Consider the following 22,469-nt stretch of genomic DNA (forward strand, 5'->3'; position numbering starts at 1 on the left):
ATTTTTCTGGCTGGCATTGTCCTAGTTACTTAACATATGATAATGTCATTTAATTCTTTCAACAACCCTAGCAGGTAGTTGTTATCCTTACTTCACTTAAGAAACAGACTCAGCATGGGTTAAGTAACTTACCCATGGCTAACAAGCCAAGTAAGTGGCAGACACAGGATTTTGCTCATATATACAATTCTAAACACATGCTTATTCTCTTGTAACATGCTATTTTCTCAACATTGCATCACTGATACTTATAGCTACAAGAATTATTAGATATATGTGTTTTGAAAGAACTCTGAAAATTTACCAATTTTTGTATATACAATACTTAGGAAGTATTTTTAAAAAATTTAGTAGGCACATTTAGTAAATTAAGTATGTTTTTGTTGTTGAGAAGAGCTAATGGAAAGATTTGTCTTTTTTTAAACTAGAAGCAGGAATAAGAAACTTTTGTGCTGGAAGTAGTGGCTCATGCCTGTAATCCCAGCACTTTGGGAGGCCCAGGCGGGCAGATCACTTGAGCCCATTAGTTGGAGACCAGCCTGGGCAACATGGCAAAACCCCATCTATACAAAAAATATAAGACAAAACTTAGTCAAGCATGGTGGTGTGCACCTGTAGTCCCAGCTACCTGGGAGGCTGAGGCAGGAGAATCGCTTGAACCTAGGAGGAGGAAGTTGTAGTGAGCCAGGTTGCGCCCTTGCATGCCAGTGTGTGTGATGAGGGTAAAACTCATATCAAAAAAAGAAAGAAAATTTTGTCATTTCAGACCATTTTGAACTATAATGTTATTTTCATTAGTAGTCTCTTCACTGATTTCCTATAGTACTTAGTCTGCCATGCAATTTATCATTAAATTGTGTTTTGTCCTATACAGTACTAATATATCTGTTATCTGTTAGTCTTAACCAACTCCTATTAAGAGTAAACACCACACTTTTTTACTTTGTGGTAATTTTTTTTTTCGAGACGGAGTTTTGCTTTTGTTGCCCAGGCTGGAGTGCAGTGGTGCTATCTCGGCTTACCGCAGTCTCTGCCTCCCGGATTCAAGTGATTCACCTGCCTCTTCCTCTTGAGTAGCTGGGATTACAGGCATGTGCCACCATGCCTGGCTAATTTTGTAATTTTAGTGGAGACAGGATTTCTCTGTGTTGGTCAGGCTGGTCTTGAACTCCCAGCCTCAGGTGATCTGCCCGCCTTGGCCTCTCAAAGTGCTGGGATTATAGGCGTGAGCCACCATGCCTGGCCACCTTTCTGATAATATCTTTCTTTTTCCCATAATCAGCTAGAGAGGATTCAGGGACTCTAGATGTAAATTTTAAGAAAATAATAAATCTAAGAAATTTAGTATCAGTTCATTAAGGTAGGCTTCTGGCCTCTTACATTATTGACCTTTTAATATTAGGATTGATGCCTTGGTTATTAAATACCCACCTGAATTTTTAGAGGTCAAATAAAGTTTAAGGTTAAACTCATCTGTTCTGTACAAATCAATAATACTAAATTTAAGTGACAGCTCTTTATATTCTTTGTTTCAACGAATTATTCGATAATTGTTTTGTTTTTGTTTTTTGGGTTTTCCTTAATACTTAAAATCTATTCAGCATTTCTTAATTTCATACATCTTCCCAAACATTAAATGTAAAATTTTGTTTTGAATATTTTTGTTAATACTAATAGATTTTTTGTGGGAAAGAATGTACTCAACATTATATTAATTTTGAAGTTGACTAAATATTGAGAACAAATAACAACTTTAGTCGTATCTCTTGGTGTGATGAAAAGTTTCTGTTTTTTAAAGTTGGAATTAATCAGTTCTATCCTAGGTCATCAAATTCATTTTTAAAATAGTCTTATAAGTTTAAGTTTATTTTTGTTATTTTCTTCTCTACATCTGTGGAAAGATTTTTCAAATCTAGATGAGTATTTTTAACATATAAAGTTCAGAATTAAACCTTAAATGTAAAATAGCAAATAAACAGATGCATTTTGTGGTTCTAAATTTTTAAGTGAGTGCTAATATGAATTTTAATTGTCTTTATTGAATATGTTGATTTCTCAGCTTAAATCATAGGTCCAGAGTGGTAAATACTAAAGTTGACTTCAACTTAATTTTAAGCAACTTGAGTGTTAGTACTACTCTTTTATCATATAGCCTGGCATTGTCTTCTGTTTAATGATTGCTTGGTATTTTTTGAGTGAATGAATGACTGTTTCTGTTTTTTTGTATATGTAGTTGTAAATACATAAGCATTGAGGCTCGCAATCTGAAATTTCTCTCTTCTATATTTGGTTCTTAAAAATTTCATTGTCGAGTTGCATTGTTTTACTTAATGTTTTTTCTGTTCCTTCCTTGGTTTCTAATATTAAACTGGCCACAAGATGTACCTTGTACATCATAGACCACCCCCATGAATGTTCGATGACTGAATAAATGAAATATACCAAAATATGGACATTTAAAAATAACAATTTTATTACAATATAATGTTTACAATTTTTAAAGTTGATAAGTAAAATGCATTATATTTACTTTAAAAATTTTAGATTTTAGAGGAACGGGGGTGGGAAAAACATTTTTAGATTTTATTATTATTATATGCTTTCTATTTTTCTTTGAGTTAATAGCCCTGATAGGAAAAACAAATTTTGCTTTGATCAGCAAGTTAACTGGGAAGGAATATAGTTGTTTTAGAAAATTGGAAAGTACTCACATTAGTCACTACAATTACTATTGTTGTTTTAAATATATATTTGTCTTGACTCTTTTACTTTTCCTGCAAAAATATAGGCAATAAATTAGTTCATAATGATATTACTAATTGACTTTAATTCATAATATTACTGATTTAATAATAACTTTTGGTTGAGAGGCTAGTATGCATTCAAAGTAAAAAATAAAAGTCACTTTTCCTTTGGAATGCATAAAAGGGGGATTTTATGTTTTTTTGTAGGTTTCAGATATAGTTCTACTGTAAGATGGGTGGATTTTTCTTCCAGTGTTCTTTTTATTTGGTGAGGGAGCCCAGTCAGGTCCGTGAGCACTGAACTGGTTAAATGTGAGGTTATGTGGGTGGGTCACTGATAAAAATTGGCTACAACTATGTTATTTCTCATCTGGTAGAAGAGCCATAAAATTCTAGCATTTCTTTTCTTTTTTTCCTGGGGAATGATGATAAGTTACGTTTTTTTAGGCTGCATTTTGGAGAAAAACAGATTTTGACACAGGCATGTTTTAATTCTCTAAGGTTGTAGAAAAGGAATAAATATGGCTCCTTGTCTTATTCCAGGAAACCTACCAGTGTCTTCCAAATCACCCAATTGTTTCAAATGTTGAGGGAAAAAAAATCCCACTATTTCCCTGAACTGGTCTTCACATATTCAATTTTTCTTTACATTTTTACTTAGATATGTAAATAAGCAGACTTGACTAAAGGAATTCTTTTCAACAGTTTTAGGCATTCATCAAAGAAGAAAGAGGAATTGTTGATGTTTAGTAAGAGCTGTTGGGTGACTCTTTCCAGGTTGAAAAATAGAAAATAATTAATTTTTTGCAGACCCACAGAAATGAATACTCATAGTTTTGTTCTTGCTTTCCTGTTTTGCCAATGGAAAGGAAAAGAACTGAAAAGCAAGGTGATCCAGTATTTCCCTTTGAGGAAATGGATAAATAGGAGTAGGAACTCACTGCCAAGATTCAAAAGGCAAAGAGACTGGTAACATTTCACTATTAATTACAAACAAGAGTAACTTTATATTTGTATAATGTGGAGTTTACAAGCTGTTTTTGTATTTATTTATTTATTTTTCATTCCCTTCATGTCTGGCTTAGATGGGAGGAGTTGAATTTTGTTTTATTTTGCTTATAAGGAAAACAAAAAGTTGAGTGAATTCTAGGGAATTTGCAGATGATACTTAAGTGAAGAACCTTTTCCTTTTTGTGGGAGAAGTGGAAGGGACATTAAGAGCAGAAATTCAAAAGTGTACTTGTAAATGGACTAGTAGCTAAAAATGGTAAATACATATTTTATTTATTTTTATTTTTATTTTTAGAGACAAGGTGTCATTCTGTTGCCCAGGCTGGAGTACAGTGGCACAGTCATAGTTCACTATAGTCTGAACTCTTCAGCTCAAGGGATTCTTCTGTCTGTGTAGCTAGGACTACAGATGTGTGCCATCATGTCTGACTAAATTTTAAAAATTTTTTTGTAGAGACAAGGTTTAGCTATGTTGCCTAGGATGGTCTTGAATTCCTGGCCTTAAGCTATCTTCCTGCCTTGGCCTCCCAAACTGCTGGAATCACAGCATGAGCTACCATGCCCAAGCAAGAAATATTGTCTACTGTGGCATGTGGACGTCTTTGAGGAAAGTACTACTTCAGTTAAAATGAGCTCATTTGTTTTTAAAAAGGCTTTATTTATTTATTTTTTTTAAGTAACACGATGTTTAAAAGACTATATGTTTACTGGATTTTTTATCAGTGTTGTTAAATTAGTTAACGGCAAAGCTGGGATGTTAGCCTTGTTCTTCTAACTCCAAATTTAGGCTGTACTTCTTTATCTACAGAATTTAGCTGGCATAGGCCAAAGTTAAATTGAGTCATTTTCAACATCCACGTCAACAAAAGAAAACAGAAAAAAAGGTGTTTTATTTATTTTAACTGCCAAAGGAAAATTAAGATATTACTGTAAAGTTTAAGTTTTTAATGTAAAAAAGCATCAACTTGTATATGTATGAATTTCTTTAAATATTGCTATAAAATCAGTGAATCACAATTCTCTCTTCACTCCAGCACATCTGAGGATGACTAAGTAAATAACTGTTTTGATTACCTTGATTCTCAACAGGCTGTGGAGAGGTGAAGAAACTCATCCTCTTGGACCATATTTCTTAGAAAACTACAGGTGATCATAATATAACTTTTTTTGAGGTTTCTATATAATATGTATAACTTAAAAGTTCTATATACCTTGATTTAAAAATAAACCACCTTCATAGATGAAACAAAGTGTCATATATATCCTATATGGAGAAAGCAGAATAGTAAAGCCCCTTTGCAGAAGTTATCCAAGTGTTAATTGTATTTATCAGGGGAAATAATCACCTTTGTTTTCCTAATTTTGACAAGACAGCACAGCTCAGTGTAGTGATACAAGCAAGTTAGTCAAGTAGGAGATACCAGTCTTCACTCCTGAACAAAAAATAAGAACTAGACATCTTTCCATGAATAAAAGTAGCCTTGGAAGGGCTCAAATGTTTAAGTAAGAATCTTCAGCAACACAGTGGAGTGAACAAACAAAAATCCAGAGGATACCTGCAGAAAAACAATAGCTGGGGAGACTGGCATACCTGAGGCATCTGGAGATGGCTAAGAACAAAGAAGGGTGGGGGCTATCAGTATCAGCTTATGGTGGGTGCTACCATAGTCACCACTGGCCACAACCTCAATAAATTTGCCACTGAGGTGAATAACAGCCATCACCACTGTGGATCCCCAGAGAAGAAGATGTGGTTGCACCCCCTACTCCCACCACCACCACCGAGAAGGAACTGCTGTTCCAGGATTAGGATCACCACCCTCCCAACCCTGATATAAGCACCAGACTCCAGGGCTTCAACTGCCCCATGAATGCCCACACACTAGGCCTTGGCTCCATGGCCACATTATCCTGAACCACGATGCACATTCTCACTTCAAACACAAGAGCCATCATGGCTGCAGACTAGCCTCAACCCAAGCCTTAGAGCCCAGGTTGCTTTGCATACACCTGTGCTATGAATATTGGCTCCATTGCTACTTTTTGAGCATCCGTGCCTCTGACATCTGAACTATCATCACAATGTACTAGCCCACTCCTTGGATCCCCAAACCTCTATAATTGCTTGCGTGCCCATGCCTCATAAACAAGAACCAGCCTATATGGAATAATCTGTACCATGGGCACTGGAGCTGGGGTTTCCTTGTGAAACTACTTGTACCACAGTGAATTGAGTCCATGCCCCAGACCCCAGAAACATTGTAGCTCTCTGTGTGCTGCTGCTTTTTATCTCAGTCCCCTGATGGCTCCACAAGCAGTCGCATCTTGGACATTGTTACTAACATGAGAATGGGGGAACCTGTACTCTGGGTGTGGGTGCTGCCTCAGCCCCAGACCCTGGAGCCATGATTTCTAGACGTGCCTTTCTTTGCTCCAGAATCCAAATTATTGGCTGTTTCATGGATGCCTGATATGAGATACCATTGCTGCTACCACTGCAGATGCACCTGCAAGTCAGACCCAGTGCCAAGAGAGATTGCACTGGCCACAACTTACCTGGTAGGAGAAAAAGAGATCAGGAGGAACCCACCAGTCTTCATGACTGGAACACCCAATAGCCCTTGCTGCTGCTGTGGACAGTGGCTGCTAAGCATCCCTGTAATCTTTCCCAGTGTCAACATCAGTTGATAGAGCTGTACAGAGATTACCCTGCTTTGCCCTTACTGGAGTCAGAATTGTCACACTGCACCCAACTGGTGTCCTTGCATCCATCTGAAGGAGAAGTTATTTCCCCACTGAAACCAAAATATAAAGTCAGAAAGAGGTGACAGCTTCATCAAATAGGCAGACATTAATGCAAAGTAACAAGCAACATGAAAAGCCAAAGAAGCATAACATCACCAAAGAACATGATAATTTCCTAGGAATTAACCCTAAAGAAATAGAAGATTTATGAATTTCTTGGCAAATAATTCAAAATGATTCTTTTAAGGAGGCTCAGTAAACTACCAGAGAACACAGAGGGGCAATTCAACAAAATCAGGAAAATAATTCTCAAGCAAAATGAGAAATTTAACAGACTGACTGAAATTATTTAAAAATAAAAGGTAACTAAGCAGAAATTCTGGAGCTGAAACTAAACTGAACAGAATGAAAAATGCAATAGAGAGCATCACCAGCAAAATTGATCAAGCAGAAGAAAGAATCTATGAACTCAAAGACAGGTTATTTGAAAATATCCAGTCAGAGAAGAAAAAAGAATGAAAAAGAGTGAAGAAAGCCTATGTGATTTATGGGATATCCTTAAGAGAGGTATAGCAAGGAACGAGAAGAGAGAAAGGGTAGAAAGTATTTTTAAAGAAATAATGGCTGAAAACTCCACAAATCTTAGGAGAGATTTTCATGTCCAGGTAAAGGAAGGTCAACAGTCTCCAGTCATTTTCAAACCAAAGACTACACTACAACATATTGTTGTCACAAACTGTCAAAAATCACAGACTATTGAAAACAGCAAGAAAAAATCTTCACATACAAGGAAATCCTCAGGAAGTTATCTACACAATTCCAAGCAAAAACTTTGCAGGCCAGGAAAATGTGGGATGATGTATTCAAAGTGCTGAAAATAAAAAACTTGTCAACCAAGAATACTTTACCCAGCAAAGCTGTCCTTCAGAAAGAGGGAGAGAAGACTTGCTGACAAACAAAATCTGGTAGTTCATCATTACTAGACCTGCTTTACAAGAAATTATAAAGACAGTCCTTCAGACTGAAGAAAAAGAATGCTAGTTAGTAGCATGAAAACATATGCAAGTGTAAAACTCACTGGTAATAGTAAGAAAATAGTCAATTCAGTGCTGTGCAAATCACTTACATTTTTAGTATAATTAAAAGACAAAGCTATTAAAAATAGCTACAATAATTTGTCATAGGATGCATAACATAAAAAGTAAATTGTGATATCAAAAACAGAATAGAAGGAGTATAAGTATAGAGATTTGGCTGGGCGCTGTGGCTCAAGCCTGTAATCCCAGCACTTTGGGAGGCCGAGGTGGGTGGATCACGAGGTCAAGAGATCGAGACCATCACGGTCAACATAGTGAAACCCCGTCTCTACTAAAAATGCAAAGAGTTAGCTGGGTGTGGTGGCACGTGCCTGTAATCCCAGCTACTCAGGAGGCTGAGGCAGGAGAATTGCCTGAACCCAGGAGGCGGAGGTTGCAGTGAGCCGAGATCGCACCATTGCACTCCAGCCTGGGTAACAAGAGCGAAACTCTGTCTCAAAAAAAAAAAAAAAAAAAAGTATAGAGATTTTATGTATGAGACTGCAGTTATTATCAGCTTGAAATAGACTCCTATTAACTATGAGTTCTTTCTTAAGCTACAAAGCAAAAACCTATAGTAGATAATCTAAAAGATGAAGAGAAGGGAATCAAGACATACAATTACAGAAAATCACTAAATTACAAAGGAAGACAGCAAGAGAGGAAGGAACAAAGGATCTGCATTTAAAAACAAAAACAACAAAAAAAAAAAACACTGAACACAATGGCAGTAATAAATCCTTACCTATCAACAATTACCTTGCATATAAATAGATTAAATTATCTAATTGAAAGACATGTAGTCAATGAATGTATTTTTTTTTAAGACTCAGCTATATGTGCCCTATAAGAGACTCACTTCAAGTGTAAGGACACAGGCTAAAAGTGAAGAAATAAAATATGGTATTCCATCCAAATGGAAACCAGAAGAGAGCAGGGATAACTACATGTATATGAGAAAATTATACATTTTAAATCAAAACATGTAAAAAGAGACAAAAAGGTAATTATTGATAAAGAGGCCAGTTTGTTAAGAGGATGCAACATTATAAACATACATGTAGCCAATATCAGAATATATAAATATATAAAACAAATACTAATAGATCTGAAGGAAGAAATAGACTGCAATACAATAATAGTAGGGGACTTTAATACTCCACTTTCAATAATGGATAAATCATCCAGAGAGAAAATCAAAAGGAAGCATTGGGCTGGAACTATAGGGTAGACCAAATAGGCATAACGGACAATATATAGAACATTCCATCCAACATCATAATACACATTGTTTTCAAGTGCATGTGGAACATTCTTCAGGATAGATCATATATTAGAACACAGAACAAATCTTAACAAACATGATTGAAGTCATATCAAGTATTTTTTCCAACCAAAATGGTATGAAATTAAAAATTAGTAACAGGAAGAATTTTGGAAAGTTCACAAATGTGTGGAAATTAAACAAAATGCTCCTGAAAAGCTAATGGGTCAGTGAATAAATTTAAAGAGAAATTTTAAAATATCTGAGAAATGAAAATAGAAACACAGTGTCCCAAAACTTAAGGGATGCAGCAAAAGGAGTTCTAATAAGGAAATTTGTAACAGTAAACACCTACATTAAAGTCATCTCAAACATTATACTTCAAGGAAGCAAAAAAGCAGAAAACTAATCCCCCAAATTAGTACAAGGAAGGAAATAATGAAGATCAAAGCAGAAGATATTATAAAAACAATAGAAAAGATCAATGAAACCAAGAATTTTTTTTTTAAAGATAAGCAAAATTGACAAATCTTAGCTACAGTAAGAAATAAAAAAAGATCCAAATATATAACATCAGAAATGAAAAAGTAGACATTACAGGTGATTCCACAGAAATATAATGGATCATAAGAGCTAATATGAGCATCTCTATGCCAAGAAATTGTATAACCTAGAAATGGATATTTCCTAGGAACACAGAATCTAACAAGAATCGTGAAATAGAAAATTGGAACTAACCAATCACAAGTAAAGAGATTAAAACAGTAATAAAGTCCTCCATCAAAGGAAAGTTCAGGACCTGATGACTTCATTGTACTTCTCAAACTCTTTAAAAAAAGAAAAAAAATTGAAGAGGAGGGAATATTTTCAAAGTTATTTTGTGAGCCCAGCACTACTCTGATACCAAAGCCAGAAAAGGACACTGTAAGAAAAGAAAAAAATACATATAGACCAATGTCCTTTCTGACTGTCCTCACCAAAATACTAACACACTGATTTAACTACACATGAAAAGGATCATTCATCACAGTCCAGTGGAATTTATTCCTGGGAAGCACAGATATTTCCACATATACTAATCAATAAATAAGATATACCACATTAACAGAATGAAGGACAAAAAACATATTCTTAATACATTTGCAGAAAAAGCATTTGACAGAATTCAACATTGTTTCATGGTAAGAAAGACTCTCAACAAATTAGGTATCAAAGGAATGTACCTCTACCAATAAAGGCCATATATGATAGGTTCACAGTTAACATCCTATTTAGTGGCAAAAACTTGAAACCTTTTTCTCTAAGACCATTTCAGTCTGTTTGGGCTGCTGTAAGAAAATACCTTAGACTCAGTAATTTATTAACAACAAATTTTTTAAGGTCTGGAGGCTAATAAGTCTAAGTCCAAGTTGTCAGCAGATTCAGTGTTGAGTGAGGGCTTGTTCTTTGCTTCACGTTGACATTTTCTACCTCTGACCTGACATGGTGGACAGGGAGAACAAGCTTCCTCAGGCCTCTTTTATAAGGCTATTAATCTCATGATAAAGATGGAGCCTAATCACCTAAATATCTCCAAAGGCCCAACCTCTTTAGGCCACCACATTGGGAGTTAGGTTTTAACATGTGAATTTTGAGGACTGTTCAGATCGTAGCATCTACTCTGACCAATCTATTCACCACAGTACTGGAATTCCTAGCCAGGTTAGTTAGCCATAAACATATAAATAAGAGAGAAGAGGGAAGGAAGGGAAGGGAAGAAGGAAGGAAAAAAAGAAATGGAAGGAGGGGAAGAGAGACAGAGAGAGAGAGTGAGCACGAGAGAAGAAAGAAAAGAAAGAAAAAAATGCATCCAAATCAGGGAAAGGAAGAAGTTAAATTTTTTCTGCAGATGACATCTTAGAGATAGAAAACCATAAAGACTCCATCAAAACAATGTCAGAAATAAATTAATTAGAGTTAATATAAAATCATTCTACAAAGATCTGTAGTATTTCTCTTCAGCTGTCTGAAACAGTAATCAAGAAAGCCATCTTAAAATGGCAAAATACTTAAGAATAAATTTAACCATGGTGGTGAAAGATCTGTATACCAACAACTAAACATTGATGAAAAAATTGAAAAAGACACAAATAAGTGGAAAAACATCCTGTGTTCATGGATTGGAGGAATTGTTAAAATGTCCATATTACCCAAAGCAATCTACAAATTCCACATAATCATTATCAAAATTCCACTGGCATTTTCCATAGAAATGGGAAAAAATTCTAAAATTTGTATAAAACCAGCCAAGATCCCAAGAGCCAAAGCAGTCTTGAGCAAAAAGAACAAAGCTGGAGGCACCACATTACCTGACTTCAAAATATATTAACAAAACTGTAATAATCAAAACAGCATGCTACTGGAGTTGAAAACAGACACGTATGCCTATGGAACAGAATAGAGAGCCTAGAAATAAATCCATACATTTGTGACCAATTATTCTTTAACAAAGATGCCAAGAGCACACAATGAGGAAGGGATAGTCATTTCAACAGTGTTGGGAAAATTGGTTATCTACATATCAAAGAATGAAATTGGACCCTTATCTTGCCCTGTATTCCCAAATCAACTTGAGGTGATTAAAGACTTCAACATAAGACCTGAAACTGTGAAACTACAAGAATAAAACAGAAAAAGCTTCTTGACATTGGTGTTGGCAAATGTTTTTTGGATGTGAACTCCTAAGCACAGGGAACAAAAACAAAAATAGACATAATATTGCATCAAACTGAAAAGGTTTCACACAGCGAAAGAAACAGCAGAGTGAAGAGACAAGCTATGGAATGGGAGAAAATACTTGCAAACTATATATCTTTGAAAAGGGGGAATTTTCAAAGTAGATGTGGAAGTTAAACAACTCAATAGTAAGAAAACAAATAAGCTGATTAAAAAATGGTCAGAGGGGCCAGGGAGGTGAAGGCTGGTGGATCACTTGAGCTCAGAAATTTGAGACCAGCGTGGGCAACATGTCAAAACCCTGTCTCTACAAAAATATACAAAAATTAGCCAGGCATGTTGGTATGCACCTGCAGTTCCAGATACTTGGGAGGCTGAGATAGGAAGATGACTTGAGCCCAAGAGGTCGAAGTTGCAGTGAGCCAAGATTGCACCACTGCACTCCAGTCTGGGTGACAGAGTGAGACCCAAAAAAGAAAAGAAAATAAATGGGCAAAGGATCTGAATAGACATATTCTTTTTTTCCCAAGAAGATATGCAAATGGCTAACAGGTAGATGAGAAAGTACACAACATCACTAATCATCAGGAAAATACCAATTAAAACTACAATGAGATACCATCTCACACCTATTAGAATGGCTATTGCAAGAAAGACAAAGAATAACAAATATTGGAGGGATATAGATAGGTAAAAGAAAACTCTTGTACACCGTGGGAATGTAAATAAGTATACAGATCTTACAGAAAATGATAAGGAGGTTTCTCTGGAAATTTAAAATAGAATTACCATGTGACCCAACAATACTACTTTTGGGTATATATCAAAGGAAATTAAATCACTATGTTGAATTAATAACTGGACTCTCATGTTGATACTCATTTACAATGGCCAAAGTATGCAATCAACCTGTGACCAGTGGCAGATGAATGGATAAGGAAAATGTAGTGTGTGTAGTTGTGGATGTCAGTTAGGAGAAATAAGTTCTGAAGATTGTCAGCATGGTGACTGTAGTTTATAATAGCATACTGTATTGAGTCCCTGACTTATGATGGCTCAACTTACAATTTTTCAACTTTAAGTTGGGTTTATTGAGACATAATTCAATGCATTTCTTTGGTTTTTATTTTGTTTTGTTTTGTTTGTTTTGAGTTAGAGTCTTACTCTGTTGCCCAGGTTGGAGTGCAGTGGCATGATTTTGGCTCACTGCAACCTCCACCTCCCAGGTTCAAGCAATTCTCCTTCTTCAGCCTCCCCAGTAGCTGGGATTACAGGTACCTGACACCACACCTGGCTAATTTTTGTATTTTTAGTAGAGACAGGATTTCACCATGTTGGCCAGGCTGGTTTTGAACTCCTGTCCTTAGTTGATCCATCTACCTCAGCCTCCCAAAGTGCTGGGATTGCAGGCATGAGCCACTGTGCCCTGCCAATTCAATGCATTTCGACTTATGATTATTTTCAATATTCTTACCATAAAAAATGTTAAATGTTCCCACCATAGAAAAAGTATATGAGGTGATGGATATGTTAAGTAGCATGGCTTAATTTTAAACAATGTGTACATATATGACAGCATCATGTTAATAAATATATAAATATATATACACCATAAATATGTAATATTATTGTCATTTGAACCCTAATAAAGCTAAAAAAGATTTTTTAAAAAGCATGAATCCCCATGTTAAGCTTCCTTAGACAAATCTAAACACTACAAATATTGTTTATTTTCTGAAAGTGTTTTTTTATAGAATTGATATCATTAACTTTTTTTAATACTTTCATATTTTATTTTAGATTTATGGGGTACATATGCAGGCTTGCTACATGTGTATATTCCATGATGCCGAAGTTTGGGGTCTGACTGATCCCATCATCAAGATAGTGGGCATAGTACACAACAGTTAGCTTTTAAACCCTTACCCACCTCCCTTCCTTTCCCCTCCATTAGTCCCAGTGTCTATTGTTGCCATCTTTATATCTGTGTTTACCCAATATTTAGCCCCCACTTACAAGTGAGAACATGCAGTATTTGGCTTTCTGTTACTGTGATAAGCGCTGTTTTTAAAAACAAAATAAATTTTTATATCTGTTAAAGTAAAACACAGCTCATAAAAATTTGTACTTTTGAGGTAATGTGTCCTGGATTCTAAAATGCATATTTTTGTCATATTTTAGTGTTTCTAATAGTGAGATGTACCTTATAAAAATATGTACATTTTTTCTGTTATTATTGTTTGAGTCAGTGTCTCGGTCTATTACCGAGGGTGGATGGAGTGCAGTGGTACGATCATGGCTCACTGCAGCCTCAACCTCCCGGGCTCAAGTGATTTTCCCGCATCAACCTCCTATGTATCTGGGACTGCAGGTATGCACCACCATGCCTGGCTAAGTTTTGTATTTTTTGTAGAGACAGGTTTTTGCTCTGCTGCCTAGTCTGGTCTCAAACTCCTGAGCTCAAATGATCTGCCTGCCTCAGCCTCCCAAAGTGCTGGTATTACAAGCATGAGCCACTGTGCCTGGCCAGATGTATAACAATTCATATTATATTATTTTCCCGCCCCAGGGATATATGTTATGAAATTGATGGTATTTCTTAAAATTTATGGCATCTTAGCACTAAAGAAATGTAGTGTTTCAAATTTATGCATCTAAGTATCAAGATCATTTAAAATAACATTGCATAATATTTTTAAGATTGTCAAAAATATTTTTCATTTAATGTCTAGTGATATTTAAAAAATGTATGTAGTTTGTTCTGTTACAGCATTTTAAAATGAAATTTGTGTGAGTATTTGACATTTAGGGGAATGATGTCAATATAATGTAGATTTTTACACACTATGTGTGTATATCCACAATGTGGGTTGTTTCTAGATTACTTCAAACATGTTAGTGTTTTGAAATGATCAAGGTCAAGCTTTTCCCAACTTATGAGGAATTCTTAGCAGTATCTGAAGATCTAAACAAAATGCTAAAAAATCCCTATAGAAATATCCTCCTATAGCTCAATAAGTTGCTGGTTTATTGGCTATATAATCTTTAATGTTGACGAAGCTTTAGAGATATTTTACTTGTGTTAAAAAGAAATTGATTAGTGAAAAAAGGCTGTCTCTAGGAGACATTTTTAATTTTTTAAATTAAAATTAAACTGGTTTCTATTAGAACCAAATTCTTCAAAGAGACAAATCACTAAAAGAAGCATGAGACCTGGATATGAAGCTTTAAATGTGGACTGTTTTATTTTAGGTACAAATGCCAGTGGAAACTTTCAATTTTTATAATAATCCTTATTGTTTTGTTAGGGCTCAGATTTAAAATTTCCTTAGGTATTGTGTGGTCTGGCACTAACTATTTTCACAGTAAGTCCAGCTATTTTTATTTTGCAAAACATGAAGTTATACAGAAGCACATATGTAGTGTTAGAATAGGAATGCCTGTACTTGATTCTGGCTTAGTAGTAGTCATCTTTTTGATTAACAAGGGTAGTTTCAATTTTTATCCTTTTTTATTTTTTTTCTGGGCCCATTATAGTGTTTGGCAGGCTTATCACTAGCTCATTTGTATGCATTAGGAAAAGATTTTCCTTCCACTGAGCAGATTTAGGTTTTTAATTGTAGGGTCTAGAGTACAGGACTCTTGCTGGATTTTACTTGTCCCTTCATCCAGGCCCCTGTGCAGTTTAGTTTGAAAACACTACGTGGTTGCCTGGCTTCCTGAACAAAAGTGACACATGCACACACATACATACAATGCTTATTGAGCAGTGAAATTGTTTCTTTAGCAAATAAATATTTTGATTAGTTTGAAATTTATTTACAGTATTTCCTTATTTGTCAATGTTTGATATTACACAAGGATTTTACAAACTTATTTAAGACTATTTTACAGGCTTTAACTTTCAAAATCGTTTCCATACGAGAGAAAACGGGTGGTAGTGACAGAGTGCATAAATATTTCTCAGTGTCTCCTTTTTTTCCTTTGGGGAGTGGGCGGATTGATAATAAGAGAACTAGACTAAATTTGCCCATCTAATATATGAATTATTTTAAATTAATACTGAAAATTTCAGTTTAGGCAGTTGACACTAGGTTCTGCCAGAGTTTTGGGCAGAATTGCATAATATCTCAAGATGTGTTTACTCCATATATTCTTCCTTTTTGGAACACTTTTTATGTTCCAATCTCAAATAGTCCTTGGACATCTTAAACTACACCTTTTAATGTGGTTTATCTTCATGACTGAATTCCTAGAGGTCACAACTCTATACTTATTTTTTTTTTGTTTTTGTTTACTTCAGGAATTTCTGTGCATATGTGTGTCTATACTGTGTGTATACAACTTGTTAGAGTATGTAAGTTATTATATGTCAATAAGGCTCATCTTAAAGACATTGAACATTTTAAATGAGAACTTGTTAACCCAAATGATCCTAATAGCATGAAATATTTTTGAAGGAAGAATATGTTATTTAAGGTATATGTTAAGCTGTCCTCAACATAAATATATAGAATTTATTTTTCTCTCATTTAACAGTTAGATAAGCTTTACAGGATTTAGCAGAGACCTGTTAGCTTTGCTATTCCTAAGGATGTTGCCCTTGCCTGCATTGTTGAGAGTCACTGGTACTTCATTTCATTTCCATATTCAGTCATTTTTAACAGTAAACCCTATCATTTATAATGGCCAGACCTAAAAGTTGTGCACATAATTTTGGCTCATGTTTTATTTTCAAGGACTTTGTTGTATAGTCAGACCTAATTTTAAGTGAGATCGGGAAATAAGGCCTTTAAGCTGAGCTGCTGAGGGCTCAACTGAAACTCCAGGAGTTCTATTATCAAAAAAGTACAGGAGGATGGATACTAGGGGAAAACAAGAGGTCTGTTCAGTTTGCCTCTTTGGCTACCTAAATGTCCACGTACCTCTTTCTCATTCATAAAACATACCAACTTCTCAAGGATGATAACCCAAAGTTACATTCAGTGAGTGAAGTAAAGTCCTCTATATCAGGTTTGTATGTAGTTCATCATGATGTAGTGACCAATAAACTAATAGATAATTCCGTAATTTTCCTGACCTCTTGCTTTTTGTATAATGGTATAGGGACAAGGAAAATTCCCACTGGGGAAAAAAAAAGAATGGGCCATACATGATAGTTCCTGGTCCTTACCGTAACAGACATCTTGCTTTGGCAGTGTAATAAGGTCTTGCTAGGACCTTAATTTTGCTTTCTGAGATATGCTACCTTGTCATTTGTTCTTCTTAGTCTCTGACTTTGCTCTTTGGGAATTATTCTTTGTCCATGATTCTTTGTGACTGTATCTAACATGAGCGTTAGTGTACAGTTATTGGAGACACCACTGCATTCTCACCTGGCTTTCTATTGGTGCAGATTTAGCTCCCAGGGGTAGTCTCTGTTAGGCTTGTGTTTCTATTTTGCTAATTGAGTTCCCTTTGAAATGTAAGTTTCCATTCTGTTTTCTTCCTGTCCAGTTATATGTGAAAGTACCACAGCCAAAGATCTCATTTGGTCATACTTACTAAGCCTACACACTTATTAATTTACTAGTTATTTTTTCTCAGACGTCTGCCTCTCCCTCAATTTGATGACTGCCTTAGTGTAGTGGCTGTTCCACATGCTCTAACAAAGCTTTAAGCTGAAATTTGTGAAGTTTAACAGCAAGTAATAACCTGTCAGAACAAAATTGATCACTTTAAGGAAGACTACAAAATCTACACATTCAACAACATAATATTTAATATATATATATTTATATAAAACTACTAGACGTGTGTGGTGTGTGTATGTGTGTGTGTTTACGTGTGTGTGTGTATGTACATGTATTCAACTATTAGGCATGCAAAGAACCAGAGAAAAATCATTAATGGAACTGATCTGGAAATGACAGAGATCATGAAATCAGTTGGCAAAGAGTTTAAAATATCTATTGTAAATATGCTGAAGGACCTAAAAGGAAAATGTGAACATAATAAAGAAATTGAACATATAAAGAACCATTGAACTTTCAGAAGCTAAAAGTATCTAAAATGAAAATGACTTCAGCAAACAAGAGAATAGACATTCAGAAGAAGTGGTTAATAAATAAAAATCACTGCTGACTTCTCAATAGAAGGTACATAATCCGGAAAAATGGAATGATATATTTACAGTGCTGAAAGGTGGGGAAACAAGTTAGCCTAAAATTCTCTGCCCACTGAAATATTTTAAAAAATGGACAAAATGACATTTCCAAATAAGCAAAAGTAGAAAAAAGTTGTCAGTATACATGCACTAAAGAAATTTTAGAAGATGATCTTCAGGCTGAAGGAAAATCATACTGGGTAAAAACTGAGATTTACATAAATGAAAAAAGAAATGTTAAGAAATGGTAAATATGTGGGTCAGAAATATGTAGAAATTAAATCACACATTTCCAAATAACTCGTGGATGAAGAAGTCACAAGAGAAACTATAAAATGTTTTGAATTGAATAATATTAGAAACACGACATACCAGAATTTGAGGGATGCAGCTACTAAGTTACTGAAGCAGTGTCGTATGGCTATAATTTTTATATTAGGAAAGGCAAATAGTATAGTCTGTGGTCTAAATATCCTGCTTAAGAACCAATAAAAATAATGCTAAATTAAGCCCAAAGCAAATAGAAGGAAAAGATGATGATTAAGAGTGAACATTCATGAAATATAAAACATGAAAACAAGAGAATTATAAACTTCTAGCAATATTATTCAGGAGAATACTAATAGGAAGAAGGAAAAATATCACTATAGATGTTCCAGCATTATGGAATAATTGAGGAATACAAATTGTTCTCTGTATTCCCAGGTTGTGTATCTGTGTATCAACTAACTATGAATGGAAATAGTTAAGAAAAATATAGCAATGCAATAATAAAAAATATGAATCAAAAAGCATAACAACCATTTATATTGTACTATTATAAGCAATCTAGAAATTTAAAGTATACGAGTGTGTATAGTTTATATGCACATGTACATCATTTTATATAAAGGACTTGACCATTTCCACAGATTTTGGTATCCTCAGGAGGTCCTGGAACCAATCCTCCATGGATACTGAGGGATGACTGTATTATGAACATCTATATGCTAATAAATTTAACAATTTAGGCTAAATAGGCTAATCGCTTAAAAATCACAATTGACCAAAAGTAACACAACGAGAAATAGAAAACCTGAAAAGCCTGACATTAAAAAGAGATATTAATAATTATAAACTTTTCCACATAGAAAATTTTTGACCCAGATGGCTTCACTGATTGATTTTATTGAAACTCAAGGAATAAATTATTTCAGTCCTACATAAACTCCTTAAGAAAATCAAGGAGGAGGGAACACTTCTCATTTTTTGAGGGTAGCATTAGCTTGATTCCAAAACCAAAGATGACAAGAAAACAACAGATTCATATCTTCTTTGACTATAGATGCAAAAAAAATCCTAAATGAAATAGCTTTTTTTTTTTTTTTTTTTTTTTTTTTTTTTGAGATGGAGTCTCTCTCACCCAGGCTGGAGTGCAGTGGCGGGATCTCGGCTCACTGGAACCTCCGCCTCCCAGGTTCAAGCAATTCTCTGCCTCAGCCTTCCGAGTAGCTGGGATTACAGGTGCCCGCCACCACACTCAGAGCTAAGTTTTTTGTATTTTTAGTAGAGATGGGGTTTCACCATCTTGGCCAGGCTGGTCTTGAACACCTGACCTTGTGATCCACCCACCTTAGCCTCCCAAAGTGCTGGGATTACAGGCGTGAGCTACCATGCCCAGCCTTGAAATAGCAAATAGAGTCTACCAAACTATAAAAATTTATAATGACCAAATGAATTCATACCAGGAGGTCAAAACAGAGATGTAAGTTTGTGATGTCGACGAGTAGTTAGTACCAAGAGAAACTGCATTCAAAACCACTTAATTTAAACAGCTTGTACTCGTTTCCTTTAGTAAGTTAACTGGTGGCTGCCTGCAAGCAAGGATGGGAATTGAAGGCATAATGCTACCTTTCTGGGGAATGAGTGATCTCACTATCCAGGTTGTCTCTACCCACCAATGTTTTTGATCTTTTCTAAAGATAGGGACCCCATATTATGGCCAGCTTGTGGTGGTCTGTGATCAGTTTTGCACACTCTAGAAAGATTCAGGGAGTCAATGGCAGACCAGGCTTATATGCTAACTGGGGAGTTGGGACACTCTGAGTATGCTGGTGCATTACCTATATGCTAATTGGATATACCATAAGTTATATAAACCATTAATATTGATTGTATAAGTTGTTCACATAAAATGTTTGACTTTGGGGTATAACATGTTGATCTTGTTTAAGCAATTTAGCCGTATATTTATCTGTAACATCTTAATTATTAACAATCTTAATTTTTAAAGAGAAACATGTCTTCTACGAAGGAAACATTTTTGTTTACCACGTATAAACATAGCAAACATATTTTATTCATTCCTATTAAAATGTAGGATAAGTTACCCTCTATGGAAAATTTATTTCAGGCTGGGCTTGATGAATCATGCCAGTAATACCAGCAATTTGGGAGGCCAAGGCGGGCAGATTACTTGAGGACAGGAGTTTGAGCCCAGCCAAGCCAACATAGTGAACCTCGTGTCCACTAAAAATACAAAAAATTATATGAGTGTGGTGGTACACACCTGTAATCCCAGCTACTCAGGAGACTGAGGCACGAAAATTGCTTGAGCCTGGGAGGTGGAGGTTACAGTAAGCAGAGATCGCACCACTGCACTGCAGCCTGGGTGACAGAGCAAAACTCTTTCTAGAAAAAAAAGAAAATTTATTTCATATATCACAGAGTATCTAATATGATTTAGTTTACTTAAATTTAATCTGTTGTTGCTAGTTTTGTATATTAGTATAATATAGTATATGAACATAACAATGATTTTTGTAATCCTAATTTGAGTATCAGAATATTTTTACAAGACGTACAATGAGTCCTACGACATTTTTTTTCCTCTGTTATATTTCACTGTTCACTGATCATTAGTATTATAGCTAAACCAAATTGCATGTTATAGGGGAATTTTCTAACTGGAGCAAAATTTAGAGAATGTTTAAGATCATCTTTGATTGCCTTATGCTTACTTCCATGCCATACTTCTGCAAGTCCTATCAACTTTAAAATGAACCTTGAATCCATCCTTTATCTACATATTTTTGTCTCCCCTCCCATTCCCAGTCAAAGTCATTTTTATATTCAGTGTTTTAGTCAGAAGGGGCTGTATTTAGAGTTACAAATTAACATCCTAATCTCTGTGGTTTAACACACCAGAGGTGTACTGTGGCTTACATATGGTCCATTGATCTGGGCTATTCTTCCCCTCCATCTTGTAGCTATACTATCTGCACTAGTGGCTTTGAAGATCCTCAGGTGAAGTGGAAATGACAATGTCACTTTTGCTTACAGTCCATTTGCTCAGAACTAGTCAGATGGCTCCAACGTAAATGCATACAGCTGGGAAGTATAGGGTAGCACGTGAAATATTTGGAGATCACAATTATCTGTATCACACCCAGATTATTATGATTAACATCTTAGTTGTTTTCCTTACTTTCTCTCATTTCCTACTACAGTGTTTTCTTCACCTAGTAGCCAAAGTTCTTGAAAAAAAAATTTGTTACTACCTTGCCAATAGTTTCCACTTTGTTTTAAAATCCAAACATTTTATTCTCATCTATACAAAATACTACATGCTAGGGCATTTGCCTTCTTTAATTTCATGATTGGCATTTAGTGTTGCTAACTGATATCTATGAATAGTGTATTTTGAATAGGCATTTTATTTTGTTCATAGTTATGAAAACGTGATTTCTAAGTGTCAAATTTGTGAAACCACAGTAATGACTATAAACAATATATAGAATACCAAGAGAAATCCTAAATCATATGGCATCTTTAATCACATTGTATGCAATTAGAATCCTTAAAAACAACAGCCTTTCAGAAAGATCGCTATAATGTAAAATTCTGTTATAATGAATAAATTCTGTATAGCAAAGTCATACTAATGTTCTTCTGTTTATCTGACAGCAAATGATTTCTTAGAATAAATATTTTCTCTGATTAATTTGAAAGCTATTCCATCATGGTCCAGTGCATTTAAAAAAATTAATAAACTGTTTTTTAGAGCAGTTTTAGGTTCACAGCAAAACTGAGTGGAAGATACAAAGAGTTCCCACACATCCCCTGTTCCCACATGCCACAAATGCACAGCCTTTCCCACTATCAATATCGCACACCAGAGTAGTATATTTATCACAATTGATGAATCTACATTAACACGTCATTGTCACCAGGGTTCATCATTTGCATTAGGGTTCACTCTTGGTGTTCTATAGTCAGTGGGTTTTGACAATCAATCAATTTTTAGATAAGTTTTTAATAGAGTTTGTATATGTTGCCATTAAGTCATTGTTGCCTTGCAGTTATATCTTCAGTTTCTGTCTTTTTAAAATTTTTTGGGCAATCTGCATCTCCTAATTAAATATCACACACACATACCACCCATAATCCCCAATAATTTTTCTCTAGTTGTGGTGCTCTTGCCAAATGGTAGAGGCACTAGCAGGAGCTAGGAATCAACTCTTATTTTTAAATATGCATGAAACATAGGCTTTATATAAATTCTTTGTGATCTCTAGGTTGTGAATCTTAGGAATCAGGTTTTTAACAAACTATTCCTCTTAACAAATTTTTCAGGGTCTATGTATTTGGTATGCTTATCTGAAATGTAGCAAAGTATTTATAGTTTTGATAATTTTTGACAGTTTAAAAAATGATTTAAGTAATTATCTAATAATAATGCCTATTTTTGCAAGTAAAAATTACTTATAGTAAAAATGAATATGCTACAG

The 22,469-nt window shown here is 35.0% G+C and overlaps 1 protein-coding gene across 11 annotated transcripts in view; it reads left to right on the forward strand.

The window, feature by feature from the left end:
* KANSL1L (KAT8 regulatory NSL complex subunit 1 like) overlaps nucleotides 1–22,469 on the forward strand; it is a 152,128-nt gene that overhangs the window by 19,642 nt on the left and 110,017 nt on the right. The gene's annotated exons all lie outside the window — the stretch shown is intronic.

Source organism: Saimiri boliviensis, chromosome 5 (genome assembly GCF_048565385.1).
Source record: "Saimiri boliviensis isolate mSaiBol1 chromosome 5, mSaiBol1.pri, whole genome shotgun sequence".
In the NCBI taxonomy this organism is placed as follows: Eukaryota; Metazoa; Chordata; class Mammalia; order Primates; family Cebidae; genus Saimiri; species Saimiri boliviensis.